This window comes from Schistocerca gregaria, chromosome 6, assembly GCF_023897955.1.
Source record: "Schistocerca gregaria isolate iqSchGreg1 chromosome 6, iqSchGreg1.2, whole genome shotgun sequence".
NCBI lineage: Eukaryota > Metazoa > Arthropoda > Insecta > Orthoptera > Acrididae > Schistocerca > Schistocerca gregaria.
The window spans coordinates 45338756-45354118 of record NC_064925.1 but is presented as its reverse complement, the minus strand read 5'-3'; the positions used below and the strand labels follow the sequence as shown (position 1 = coordinate 45354118).

The window sequence follows — 15363 nt, the reverse complement described above, 5'->3', positions numbered from 1 at the left end:
TTGATGCAGTTGTTGGCCCTGTGGAATCCTGCTCTCGTTTACGCAATCGTATTTTGTTTTTGGAAACTACTTCTGATTCTCAAACACAACAACTGCTTGCAGCTTCGCTCCTCCATGGATATCCTGTTCGTGTCGAAGCCAATCATATGCTGAAAACTTCCCATAGTGTTATTTACACAAGGCTCCTCAATCGTCTGACCGAGGCAGAAATCCAAGTGTACCTTTCTCATCAGGGTGTCATTGCAGTCCATCAGGTGGTGAAAAAAGTAGATACCTCCTTAGTTCTCACAAGCACTCTCTTTCTTACTTTTGATACAGTGGTTCCACTGCCAAAGATCAAAGCAGGTTATGAAGTTATCACAGTCAGACCTCATATTCCAAACCTGATGTGCTGTTACCAGCGTCATCGCTACAACCACACTCGATAGTCCCGTCAACATGCAGCCAAATGTGTAACCTGGGGTAGGGATGCTCATGAAGGTGATTGTCCGCCTCCTTCTCTCCACTGCAGAAACTGCAATGGCGACCATGCCGCCTCCTCCCGTCATTGCCTCATATATCTCAATGAAAGGGCTGTCCAGGAGATTTGGGTTAAGGAAGAAGTACCTTGCCCAGTCGCTCGCAAGTTGTTGGCTAGTCGGACACCATGCGTTCTACCCTCTGGCACCTACAATTCCATTCGTGCTACAGTGCTACATCTCGCTCCACGAAGGACATGGCGACGCAGTCATGCAACTTCAAATTTAGCAATGCAGTTGTGAAATTGACCAGCATCAAGGTAAGGTCTCCATCTCCCCCTCCAGTTGTGCAAATAGCCACCAAACTTTCGTCTCAAGAGGTGAAGTCATTAGCTACACATACGGCAGGCTGGAAAGGACAGAAGGAATACTCCCATGAATACTTCAGATATCCCTCCAGCCAACCATCTGAGTCTTCCTCTGCCAACCGGAAAGGCTCCAAGAAGTCAAACAGATGGAAATGGTCTTTTCCTGCATCGACTTGAAGATCCATTTCGATAGTGTCGCCATGTGATACTCTGACTGGCCTAACGTACATGTCACCAGTGCGCACCACCTACCATTTTTCTGCTGTGAACTCTGCAGGCTGACAGCTGGAGAACGCCGACCCTTCTGTAGACCTCAAGGAGCAGGATCCTCCCGCCTCTGTGCCTGTAGCACCAAGTCTCTGAAGGCTGGCACTTGGCAGCCTCCGATGTGACATCCCTTAATTTTTCCCCTCCTCCGCTTTCCCTATCATTACTCTCCTCCAGTAGAACATTCGCGGCCTTTGATCCTACAAATAGTATTTATGGATGGCCTTTAAATTACAGCATACATTTGCTCTCTGCCTTCAGGAAACAAAGTTATGTACTCACGACCCTTTTGAGCTATTGCATTTCTTTCCAGTCCATTTTTACCTCCTAGAGGACAGCATTCCATCTCATGGGGGAGTCATGCTGCTCATATGTGATGACTTTTAGTTAACCCACTTCCCTGCCTACTGCTTTCAAGCTGCTGCAGCTCGCCTTTACCTCCCTCACTTAACCTTTTCCCTTGCACCATTTACATCCCTCCATCATTCGATATCACCAGACTTCCTCCAGCCCTTTGGCCAGCTTTCTGCTGATCGGTGACTTTAATGCACACCATCTCCTTTAGGGTTCTCGCAGAACCTGACTGAAAGTTGCCTTATTGGCCGACCTTCTTAATCAGCTTAACCTCTTCTGCCTTAACACAGGAGCGCCCACGTGTATTATGTTCGAGTATAATGACTTTTCTGGAGACTAGAAATCTACTCTGTAGGAAGCAGCATGGGTTTCGAAAAAGACGATCGTGTGAAAGCCACAGACGTTTAATGAACAATGAGCATATGGACTATAACACCAATTGTGTGATTGGATCGAAGAGTTCCTAGATAACAGAAGGCAGCATGTCATTCTCAATGGAGAGAAGTCTTCCGAGGTAAGAGTGATCTCAGGTGTCCTGCAGGGGACTATCATAGGACCGTTGCTATTGACAATATACATATGCTGTGGTATATTGAGAGGTTGTAACAATGGAAAATTGTACTGAAATGCAGGAGGATCTGAAGCGAATTGACGCATGGTGCAGGGAATGGCAATTGAATCCCAATGTAGTCAAGTGTAATGTGCTGCGAATACAAAGCTACAATATAGCAGACCAGCAACTGGAAGCAGTTAATTCCATACATTATCTGGGAGTAATTTAAAATGGAATGATCATATAAAGTTGATTGGCGGTAAAACAGATGCCAGACTGAGATTCATTGGAAGAGTCCTAAGGAAATGCATTCCGTAAACAAAGGAAGTAGGTTACAGTAAGCTTGTTCGCCCACTGCTTGAATACTGCTCAGGAGTGTGGTATCCGTACCAGATAGGGTTGATATAAGGGATAGAGAAGATCGAACGGGGAGCAGCGCGCTTCGTTACAGGATCATTTAGTAATCGCGAAAGCGTTACGGAAATGATAGATAAACTCCAGTGGAAGACTCTGCAGGAGAGACGCTCAGTAGCTCGGTACGGGCTTTGGTTGAAGTTTCGAGAACACACCTTCACCGGGGAGTCGAGCAGTCTATTACTCCCTCCTACATATATCGTGCGAAGAGACCATGAGGATAAAATCAGAGAGATTAGAGCCCACACAGAGGCATACAGACAATCCTCCTCTCCATGAACAATACGAGACTGGAATAGAAGGGAGAACCGATAGATGTACTCAAGGTACCCTACGCCACACACGTCAGGTGGCTTGCGGCGTATGGATGTAGATGTATATTCCTTTCAGACTCCACGTACACCTATTCCCATTTGGACCTATCCTTCTGCACCGCCCAGATTGCCCATCGTCTCGAGTGGTCTGTTCCCTCTGACACATACCCGAGCAACCATTTCCCGTGTGGTATCCAATTGCTGACTCCTACCCCAGCTATGTAAAAACCAAACCGCAAGCTTTCTAAGACCGACTGGAGGCTTTACTCCACTATAGTGACCTTCGACACACAAAAGTTCCCCATCTGTAATGGCTATGTACAGTATCTTCCAGGCGTTATCCTTATATCCACAGAACGTTCCACTCCTCGCAATTCCTCTGTACCAAGCCTTACTCTGATGCCTTGGTGCCGCACCGTGTTCCTATTCGTCCTTGGAGATGTACTCTCATCGTATTTAACTGCCATCCTATGACGGAAAACAGCAATCGTTATAGGTCGTCGTCGCGTTCTTCAGGACAGCGAAAAGTAGTTGGATTTCAAATTTTTCACTGGTTCTTTTGAAAGTTACATTCCCTTTTCGATTGTGTGCGCCAATCTCTGACGGCTCTCTGGGACCTAGATCCATTCTGCAATTGCTGGCCTGATAGTAGCACATGAAGTTATCATGGACCCTATTGATATCTCCATTACCTTGAGTCGCAACCTTGCAGTGATCTCGAGCTCCTCCACTATCATTCTGCCTTTCTACATTGGAAACGAGCGGAGAAAGCTCGGGCGATACCATTCCCTTCTCAGAATCGTGACTGCTACAGTGCCGCCTTTGCTATGAGGGCGGTGTAGCGGTTCTAGGCGTGCAGTCCGGAACCGCGGATTGCTACAGTCGCAGGTTCGAATCCTGCCTCGGGCATGGATGTGTGTGATGTCCTTAGGTTAGTTGGGTGTAAGTAGTTGTAAGCTATAGGGGACTGATGACCACAGTAGTTAAGTCCCATAGTGCTCAGAGCCATTTGAACCATTTGTTTTGCTACGAAGGAACTAGAGCATGCTGTCTCTTCAAGCCGATCCTCCGCCGAAGTGGCAGACGCTGCTCACATTCAGATGTCACTGCACCTTTCTCTTGAGGGCAAGCACTTTCTGCTTAATACGTACAATTGCATCTGGGCAGATGGCACATTTCCAAGCTGCTCGCATGAAGCCATTGTAATACCTATACCTAAGTCCAATAATGACGAAAACCTTCCCCTAGCTACCGCCCCATTTGTCTTAGGAGCTGCGTTTTCAAGGTGATGGAATGTAGGATTCATGCGTGGCTGATATCGTGGCTCGAGTCTCACAATTTGCTAACCACTGAACAGTGCAGCTTTCAAGCTCACCATTCTGCAATGGACCATATCGTCACTTTGTCCTGTCATGTCATTAATAATTTTCTGCAGAAATACTAGACTGTGGCCATGTTTTTCGATTTGGAGAAAGCCTATGTCTCCTGCTGGAGGACTGGTATCCTCTGTATACTCTACACATGGGGCTTCCATGGACACCTGCTCCATTTCCTTCAGGAATTTTTAAAGGACCGAGTTTTCAAGGTATGTATGACTTCTGCATTGTCAGACACCTGTGCCTCAGGGTTCAGTCCTGAGCGTCATCTCCTTTGCCATCAGCATTAACCCTATAATGCCCTGTCTCCTCCTGGGTATCTCTGGCTCCCTTTTCGTTGACGATTTTGCCATCTATTGCATTTCTCCATGGATTTGTCTCATTGAGAGGCATCTTCAGTTTTGTCTCCTTCGTTTTTACTCAAGCAGGATGTACAATGTCTTTCGTTTTTCCACTGACAAAACCATTAGTATGATTTTCTGGCGGCGCAATTGGTTTCTTCCACTGTCTTTACATCTTGAACCTGTTGCACTTTTGTTCATTAAAACTACGAAATTCCTGGGGCTTATGCTCGATAGGAAACTTTATTGGTCCTCTCACATGTCTTACCTGGCAGCCCAAGGTATGTGATCCCTGAGTGTCCTGCATGTCCTCAGTGCTACTTTCTGGGGTGAGATTGCACCACCCTCCTCCGTTTGTACCTGTGCGTTGTCAGTTAGAAATTACGCTATGTATTTCATTTATGCAAGTGAATGTCTCAATACTATCCACCATCGTGGCATCTGTTTGGCCACCGGCACCCTTTATACTAGCCTGACTGAGAGTCTGTATGCAGAAGCTACTGAATCACGACTGTCCTTCTGCCATGCCTTTCTCCTCAGCAGATAAGCATGCCATTTGTCTGCCGTGCATGGCCATCCAATGTATGATCATCTTCGATGTCTCCTCTGATCGCCAGTTTGGGGCACATCCCTCTTCTCTGTAACCTCCTGGAGTTCGCTTTCGGCTCTTTCTCTGGCAGCTTAACTTCACGTTACCTTCAACTTTCCCAGTGGATGTGAAACCTTCACCACCTTGGCTTTGTGCACTGGTCCATGTTCACCTTGGTCTTCATTCGCTTCCTAAGAACACTACTCCAGCCTCACTCTATCACCTTCAGTTCCACGACCTTTACATGGAACTTCATGATAGTACCTCTGTGTACACTGATGGCTCTCAGACTGACTGTGGTGTTAGATGATGATGATGATGATGATAACACGAGAACAACACAAACACCCACTCCCTGGGCAGAGAAAATCCCCAACCTCGCTGGGAATCAAACTGTGGAGTTGAATGTACCTTCGTCATTGGCACCAATGTTTTTCGGTATAGGCTTGTGGAACATTTCTCAGTATTTGCTGCTGAGCTCTTTGCCCTGTATGAGGCCACGCAGTGCATCTGGAGACACAGGCTTTACACTTGTCTCTCTGTACCCTTCAAAACCTATATGTGATGTACACTGTCCATCCCTTAGTGCAACAGGTCCAGGAAAGCTGTCACTGGCTCACTCTTGATAAAGGCAGTGTGATGCTTATGTATGTTCGTGGTCACGTAGATATGACAGTAAACGAGGCTGCTGCCGCTTCTGCCAAAGCTGCAGTCCTTGTACCTTTGCCTGTTACTTCTTACACTCCCTCTAGTGACCTCTGGCAACAGATCGTGTCACTTTGAAACGACACTGGTCCTCCCTTCGACTTACAAGCTCCAGGTTATTGAGCCTCTCCCAACTGCTTGGACGACCTCCTCTCACCCCTCTCGACGTGAGATTATTTTAACTAGGTTGCGTACTGGGCACTGTTTTTAGCCATCGCCATTTGTTAAGTAGTGATCCCCCACCACTTTGTGCACACAGCGCTCGACTTTTGACTGTCAGACATTTCCTGATGGAATGCCCTTTTTTAACCGCTTACGTTCCAGTTTGTGTTACCGGCTTTTTAGCGAACGACACTTGGGTTGTCGACCGCGTTTTACTTTTTATCCGTCATAGCAATGTGGCGAAGGGCGCTTAATTTTGAGTTCTGGACTTCCGTTTCTCTATGGCGTATTTTGTAGACCTTTCTCCACGCCCGTGTTTTTACTATCTTCTCTATCGTTGACTGGGATAACGTGTAGTCGTTTTTCACTCCTCTCTTTGCCTTCGTATTCTACAGTTTTGACACTGCGTCCTAAAACAAAACAAAACAGATAAACATAACAGTAAACTGTGACTTCTAATGTTTACAGAATTAATACACTGGCAGAATGAAACATAGTTATGGTCTTGTAATAAATTTATCATACACAGAACATCTGATCTTGACTGTTGTGAACAAGTGCTGTTAAAACTGAAATCCAACAGACATTTTTACTTAAGCTGACCTAACAGTCTCTGTTAACAGATTCGCTTCTAGAGGAGGAGGAGGAGTTGCCTACCAATGTCTTTGAAACTGTGCTTCACCTGAAACAAGTTTTTAATGGTTGCTGGTAATTTATTAAAAATGCTCGTTCTTGAATATTGGACCCCTTTTTGGACCAAGACAAGTGATTTTAGGTCGTTATGTAAATGCTTATTCCTAGTATTCATACTATGTATTGAGCTATTGGTTGGTAACAGGCATATTACTTGCAACAAATTTCAAAATGCCCCTAAGCATTATGGGACTTAACATCGGAGGTCATCAGTCCCCTGGACTCGGAACTACTTAAACCAGGCGACCCACAGCTCTACTTGCATACCGGTGCTCGTCGCGGCTAGAGAACACGACTTGGTTATTCGCTCGCTCGCTCAGCTCAGCAGACAAAAAGCGTTTCTGATCCTGTTAACTCGGGGCTGGGCGTCTACACACTTACGAGAAATGCATCTTCTACTGGAATCTGCTATTATGAAGTCTTACTGATTAACAGTACTTCAACAAAATTTAAGATCAACGCTCGATGTAACGGCTTTTTTATAGCATTCAGTCTCTTCTGCTTCACAGTCCTCATTTCATACAAGAAGTGGTGCCTTATGCAACTAATAAACATTTTTTTTATTATACGTATACGCGCGGAACAGTCGTAACGAATTACAAGTAGGCCTATGGAGTTCCGACCACCGTATGACTAATATGTGTTGTTGTGTTGTGTTTTATTCATCTCATGACGTACATTTGCAATCCATTTGGTTTGCGTACAGGAGACATGTCAAAAATTTATAAAACAATTACAATGATTTTTACATTAATTAATGATAGCACTATAATAAATAACAACACTATAAGGATATTTCTTGGAACATGTAACACATTGTACCCAGCTCAAATTTCCAGATTGTTCTGCATGAATTCATCCACTGAGTAATAACACTTCATTGTCAGTACCTCATATAGCTTTCTTTTAAGTGAACCTAAATTCATCTGCATCAACTTGTTCCCTTTTAATTTATTAAAAATTTTCATTCCCATGTATTGAGGTCCCTGGGCAAACAGTCTGAGGCGGTGGGTGGGGAGCATAAAATTTTCTTTGTTTCTGGTATCATGTGAATGGACAAAATGGTTTCCCTCAAATAAGTCGCGTCTGGAGTACAAAAATATAATAATCTCATATATGTATAAGGATGGCAGAGTTAATATTTTTAGTTTCCTAAATAATGGTCGACATGGTTCTTTGTGATTGGCAGTGCACATATTTCGTATGATTTTTTTCTGTATTTTTAGTATCCGCACTATGTTTGTCGAGTTACCCCAAAAAACAATACCATACCTAATAATGGATTCAAAGTAGCTTGTATATGCTACTTTCCGCGTGTCAATGTCCGTTGCAGTTGATAATATTTGCATTGCAAATGCAAAGCTGCTCAATTTGTTTGCAAGGTATTCAATGTGTGCCTGCCACCTCAAATTTTCATCTACTTTTAGACCTAAGAATTTGACTGAGTCAACTTCTTCTATAACTTGGTTGTTGTGTACAATCTTAATTTGCTCACATTTTGACTGTTTGGTTTTGAACTGCATCACGTGAGTCTTAGATATGTTTAGATTCAGCCCATTTAGCTGAAACCAAGTTTCTAAGGTACTGAGGGTACTGATCACAGATTTGAGAATTTTTTCTGAATCCTGATCTTCAACTAAGACAGAAGTATCATCTGCGAACAGAACTGATGGGGAGCTGATATTTAATGGTAAGTCATTAACATAAAAGAGAAATAGGACTGGGCCTAATATGGAGCCTTGTGGAACACCCTGAGTAATTTTTTTCCAGTCAGAAAAATAATATGCGCCATTTGAAGAAATGCTAACTCTTTGCTTTCTGTTGGATAAGTAGGATTTAAGCCATCGTAGGGCACTGCCGCCAATGCCATACTTTTCAAGTTTGTAAACAAGCAATGCGTGGTTTACGGAATCGAATGCCTTTGTGAGGTCGCAGAAAATTCCTGCCACCTTATTTCTCTTGTCTAATGACGTACTTATTTTCTCAATGAAACTGTTAACTGCATCTACGGTGTTTTTCCCTTGCTGAAAACCAAATTGATTGTTTAGAATAACAGAATATTTTGCAATGAAGTTTTGGATTTGAGCAACAGCAAGTTTTTCAAATATTTTAGATAGGACTGGGAGAATTGAGATAGGACGATAATTTCCCATGATCTCTCTTGATCCCTTCTTGAAGAGTGGTTTGACTTCAGCATATTTCAGTACCTCTGGGAAGCAGCCCTCTTCAAAACATTGATTTATTATCTGAGCTAGTGGGTTTGCAATTCTATTGTGTACCACTTTAATAACTTTGGTGGGTATTCTATCCCAACCTGCAGATTTTTTGTTTCTTAATGTTAAAATAGCATTTTCTACATCCTCAAAAGAAACTTTTGAGAATTTTGTAAAGTTTTCAGAGTTTTTGCCTAGGCCAAAGGGATTTACTTTGTTGTGATAATCTGCTACATCTACATCAGATTTTGCTACATTTATAAAGAGTTCATTAAAGTACTCTGCTATTTGAGTTGGATTTACAACAGTTTTTCCTTCAATGTCAATTTTTGGAATTTCTTGGTTACAGGCTTTAACACCTAACTCAGATTTAATGACTGACCACACAGCCTTTGTCTTATTTTTATGATTTAAAATTAACCTGTTGTTTGCCAGTTGTTTTGCTGCCTTGACAACTCTTTTAAATATGGTTTTATAGAGTCTAACATATTTAATGAAATTTATATCTTTATTATATTTTAGTTCTCTGTGCAGTTGCCTTTTCCTTACACTGGAAATTTTTATGCCCTGGGTAATCCAATTTACTGTATTTGTTATCTTATTGCTGCAGAGTCTAGGTGGAAATGTTTCATTAAAGTCTGCAAGAAAACTATTTAGGAATTTCTCAAAGTTTTTATCACTTGAGTTACCATAATCAAAAGGCCATGTTTTATCTCTTAGCTTCTCACTAAATGTTAGCAAGTTTTCTTTGCTAAAGTTCCTGCTCATATGGGTTCTTGTATGTGAAATGTTTGTGTCTGTCTGTGGCAGCTCAATAAACAATACATAATGATCTGAAATACCTAGATCTACACAAAATTTATACACATCTTCATATACATAATTAGTTAGAACATTGTCAATGCATGTTGCTGATTGCCCATTGTCCCTGGTAGATTCAAAGAAATTCAATTTGAAACCATATTTCTTAACTAAGTCAGTGAACCTTGAAGCTTGGCTACTATTACATGTGATATCAATATTAAAATCAGCAGCTATTACAACTTTTTTCTTTGTTTCTCTACAAAGGTCTTCTAGCATAATTTGAAGCTTAGATAAGAATAGTTCTGTTGTTGATGTCCCTGGAATTCTGTATATTGAGATTATTATAACATTTGCTAGCGAGTCCACTATTTCTACACAACAGCTCTCGAACACACATTCTTCATTTAAATAATTAAAACAGTTTCTGGTCTCATAATTTATGTCATTGTGTAGAAGTATACATGAGCCTCCACGTAACTTGTTTCTTCTACAAAAGCTACTTGCTAATCTGAAGTTCCCTATTTTGTTCAGAATTTTAATTGTCCCCTCAGTCAACCAGTGTTCATTTAAACAAACAACTTTAATATTTGCATATTCTGACAGAATGATTTCCAATTCATCTATTTTGGAGCTTTTATTATTAGAAGCATCAGTGTTTAAGCCATTTATATTCCAGTGGATAACATACCTACTTTGACTATTTCTTACAGGCTTTAGCATATTTCTTGCCAGATAATGGTTTGGTTTTTTCTTTCTTAATGCTACACACGTTTTTTCACCCCCATCACTACTTATAAGTTTCCCTTATTTTTTATGATCTGGCAAGTATCTAAGAACATCTTACTGAATATTTTTGAGCCCAACCTGTTCAGATGTAGACCATCTTTGGCAAGACACTTTGCACTTAGAAATTTGTTGGGATCAATAAAAACGACTCCTAGCTTATTGCACTGTTCTTTAATATCGCCGTTTATTCGCTGCACATAGCTGTCACTCACCGATCTCCTGTACACAATGCCACTTATTATTATTCTGGAATTCGGGTACAGTCTTCTGGCCGTTCGGATGAGGAATAACAGAAACACTCCATAATACCGGATTCCAGTAGAAGATGCAATTCTCGTTTGTAAGCACACACATAGTTACCAGTTCATAGGTGTAGAAACGTAATTTGTCTGCTGAGTTGAGCGACCGCAGGCCTACTTCCGTGAAGGACGCGCCGCGGCCTGCCTTTTTCGTAGGCCTCGGAGTGGTTACTGCTTACGTCATCAAGTACGGTTGCCAGGCGGCCCCAGCATCAGTACTGATAACGGTTGAAGTTCTCGTCGGCCGAAATAGCTCAGTTGGGAGAGCGTTAGACTGAAGATCTAAAGGTCCCTGGTTCGATCCCGGGTTTCGGCACATGTTTTTTTTATGCGATTCAAAACGACTACTAACCGTACCCCTCTCGCACTCCACAAAAACCGAGTGCAGCGTACGTACAAAAATGAGACCCGACGCAACACAAAGCATGTAACATGCACTTCCCTATAAAAGATCGGGACGTGCCCTCTCTCTCTCTTTCTCGCCATTCCTCCAAAAAGATTTACTAACCTGTCACAATATAATATATTCCACTGACATCCATTAAAATTGTTAGTGTTCCCAAATGTAACATCTTCCCAGGTAATGTTTCACTGAATTGCATAATGTAATCCTGCCCGAGGCAGCATTCGAACCTCCGACCGTAGCAGCAGCGCGATTCCGGGATGAAGCGCCTAGAACCACTCGGCCACAGAGGCCGGCAACAAATTTCATTAAGGATTAAATATACCGAGAAAGAGTGGTTAGAATACCGTGTTCCACCAACAGGTTTCTCGTACTTACACCACAAATGAGTCTTATTGCACGCTTTGGTACTCTAAGAACTTTTGCTTGGTTTGCTGAGTTACCCCAGAATATAATCCCATACGATATAGTAGAATGAAAGTAAGCAAAGTATGCAAGGTTTTTTTCTGTTGCTTCTATATCAACTGTGTCTGACATCGTTTGCACTGCAAATACTCGTAAGACTTGTTTAGAAATTCTGTATTGCGCCCTTCCCAACTGAAAATATTATGGTGCTGTAATCGCAGAAATTCAACTGTGTCAACCTCTTCGAACTGCATGTCTTCATATGTTGTACACACAATGGAATGAAATCTTTGCCGCCCGGAGTGGACGAGTGGCTCTAGGGGCTGGAGTCGCAGGTTCGAATCCTGCCTCGGGCACAGGCATGAGGGTTGGGTTGTTTGGGGGAAGAGACCAAACAGCGAGGTCATCGGTCTCATCTTATCAGATTATGGAAGGACGAGAAGGTAGTCGGCCGTGCCCTTTCAAAGGAACCATCCCGGCATTTGCCTGGAGCGATTTAGGGAAATCACGGAAAACCTAAATCTGGATGGCCGGACGCGGGATTGAACCGTCGGCCTCCCGAATGCGAGTTCAGTGGCACAGGCATGAATGGGTGTGATGTCCTTAGGTTGGTTAGGTTTAAGTAGTTCTAAGTTCTGGGGGACTGATGACCTCAGAAGTTAAGTCCAGTAGTGCTCAGATCCATTTTTTTTATTTCTTTTTATTCTCTGGCGTGTTCTTAACTGCATATAGTGGGTCTTTTCACAGTTACGGGACAGTGAATTACCTTCATACCATTTATCAATGTCAGTGAAAATATGATTAAAAGCAATTTCTAAATCTGTACTTGACTTACTATTTATTGCAATGTTTGTGATATCTGCAACAAAACAAACTTAGCGTTTGGCAATGTAATACGCAAGAGGTCTTTAATGTATGTAAGATAAACCAACAGTCCCAAGATGGAGCTTTGAGGCCACATAAAGTCACGTAAATAAGCTAGGCTCAACCATCAAGAAGATTTTTATTAAAGCACCTACAAGAATCCAATTATTTCGAGAGGAGCTTCCCAACGTACCACTTCCACCATAACCCATACCTACTTGATGGGGAATGTGGCTAGAATCCATGGAATATTACCGCGAGGATTTGGAAGACATTAAGAACATTTCTTAAATTATGGGTGGAGGCATTGAGCATTACTTCAGCTAAACATCTACCAAAGGACCCAACACTTTTCAACGATGTTGTGTAAATAAAATGTCATTATGTATTTTTGGTCTCTGTTATAAAAGCTCTAGACTCTACAATGTACAGTCTCACGCAACTGCGATTGATGGAAGAGGTGACAGAAAAAACCAACTTGGTCACAGTTTCTATTGGTATGAAAGTTAGTGAAAAACTAAAGACAGTGCTACAAAAAAAACCAGTACTAACCACACTCTGCTCAGTGGCTGACATCTTATCACGTAAATCAACAGAACATGAGTGTGCAGTCCCATTGTGCCTAATGCCGTCATTTAAATGTGCTCTGCTGACATCTGTTGATGTGAAACGCTCATTCTCGGCATGAAAGATGCTATTAACAGACAAGAGATGCAGTTTCTCAACGGAAAAACATCTCTGCACTTTGTTAAAAATTTAAATGAATATACTGGGTGTTTGGAAATTCCTGTTACAAACTTTTAGGACTTGTACAACGGAGTGAGTAGATAATACTTTGAATAGAATCCCGTGCCCACAAACCTTCCTTTTCCGTCGTACGGCAGTTTCAATTCACGTTTGTAAATCATCCACATTTGCTGAGGTAAAGAGAAAATCTCAGAGGTCATTGTCATTGTCGTAGAACGGTTATGGTAAGTTTTCGGACGCGGGTTCCTATTCACTACCGTCTACAAATCCTAGAAGTTGTAACAGACATTTCTGAACGTCCTATATAAACATGTATTAGTTCTACGTAAGGTCTTCAACTTGTATGACATTTGTATTGTAAAATTAACTGAATGTTGACTACAAGTGCGCCATCCACGTCTACTGATTAGCCAACCATAATGAACTTCTTGAAGTTGGTCTTCTTACAAGATAATTTTGAAGAGCATCTAACTGATGCTGTGTCGGAAGGCTGTATCTACTTTAATCTCGTGCTGATTATGGAAACAAATTATAAAATTATTAATGAACAAGATAATTTTGTAAATTAATGCACGTTGGAAAAAATAGCAAGAGGGTTTCCAGGTTGTGAAAAGTGGCTCAATCAGAGTTTGGGAAGTGTTACACTGTTGAAAACGTTAAATTTCTTTAAAGTGACACGCTCTGAACAATGAGTGTAATAGTTTCGTCGAATTGCGTGACTTCACAATTGATCTTGATGGTCATTCAAGTAATCGATTTCTTCAAGCGAACTTTTAACATTACGTAGCCGAACTGCTAAAGAATATCTGTAGCCCATCGAATTTTATCAAGTTGACGTGTTATTGTTTTCACTCGCAGCGAAAGGCTATTGTTACCCAACGAAAAAAGTTTATTAGAAAGCTCATCTAAGCAGATAAAGCAGTCCAGTCCCTAAACACGGTAACTTAAATTATCAGAAAGAATCTTCGAGAAATTGTAATTAAATGTCGGCATCTCTGAAAGAAGTGTACTATGCTTATCATGTCCTGAATAGACCAGCATGTCTCTGTAACTAATTCAAGACAGAGGGGCTTTCGATTATTGAGGCTGTACGGTATTTACGAAGAGAGTACATAACCAGTGGAAGATAGTATCACGACTAGCAAAGGGACAGACCACCTCAGGTGGGATCTTCACTACCAGCGTTCCCCGTCGTCCACCATGGCGTCCGTGCAGGTGCGTGCTTCACCTCATACCCATTGCTGATTACAGCGTCGTACTGGCTAAATTATTCATTTCTAACAGACGGTAGTCGGTCCATCATCTCAGAATACTCTGTATAGTCTCCTCTACCCTCCGTATAGCTTTGGTCCGAAACGTTTGGAGCAGTGCATATTAAGTGAAGAATATCTGGGATGAGGTCAGACACAAGTATGTTGAAATGTCGGAAAGAGCAACACTGGAATGGATGCGGTAAGATAACCTCTACAGAACTACCCTACAGTCCCGTGTTTTCAACAAGTAGAAGAGGTTAACTGTGTTTCTGTATCAGTGATCTATATACTCTGTGTGTCTAGAACTCTGGGCCCGAAGCATAAAAGTGCTGCACGTCTACAATTTGCACCAGTCTGCACCATCCAACACGTTGTATTTAGGTAAAAACTTTTGATCGGTCTGTGCGAGATCGAGGATTATTCACATACTTTTAGTTGTAGATATTGTCGCAATGTAAAAGTGTATGGAGCAAGGAATTACAAAAGCAGCACAAGATTCAAAATCTTCATTCGACGATACCCCACAACTCTGAATAATTCATCCCTTAACACATGCTAGAGATTTAACAGTCTCACTTGTGATTTAGTTCCAGAAAATGGTAGCAGGCAACTGAGTTTTCGAGAAATTGTTCACATTTTTTATCTGTAGAATGTACTTTATGTGCAAAATTGGCAAGTATTTCCAATACTATTCAAAAACTCCATTATCTCCTAACCTTACAACATGAATTTTTGTTGTAAGAAACCTGCATATACTTTTCTTGAGGATACGATATTTAATGTGTTGTTGAGAGAAACACGTAGTTACACTTACATAAGTACCCCTATGACAGAGACACTCAGTGGCGACATAAATGCTGGCAGGCAACGCATTGTTTTAAATACTTAGTATGCATAAAGGTATTTTGCTTTAGATTGTGATATAAGTGCTCTTCTACATTTTAATATCAGTTTACTGTTAATGAGTACTTGCTAATTGTTAATTCGTGAGATTT

The 15363-nt window shown here is 41.8% G+C and overlaps 1 non-coding gene across 1 annotated transcript; it reads left to right on the top strand.

The window, feature by feature from the left end:
* The first annotated feature begins 10939 nt into the window (after nt 1-10939).
* Trnaf-gaa (transfer RNA phenylalanine (anticodon GAA)) lies at nt 10940-11012 on the top strand. The gene has a single exon. It is a non-coding gene; the product is annotated as a tRNA-Phe (tRNA).
* The last annotated feature ends 4351 nt before the right edge of the window (nt 11013-15363 follow it).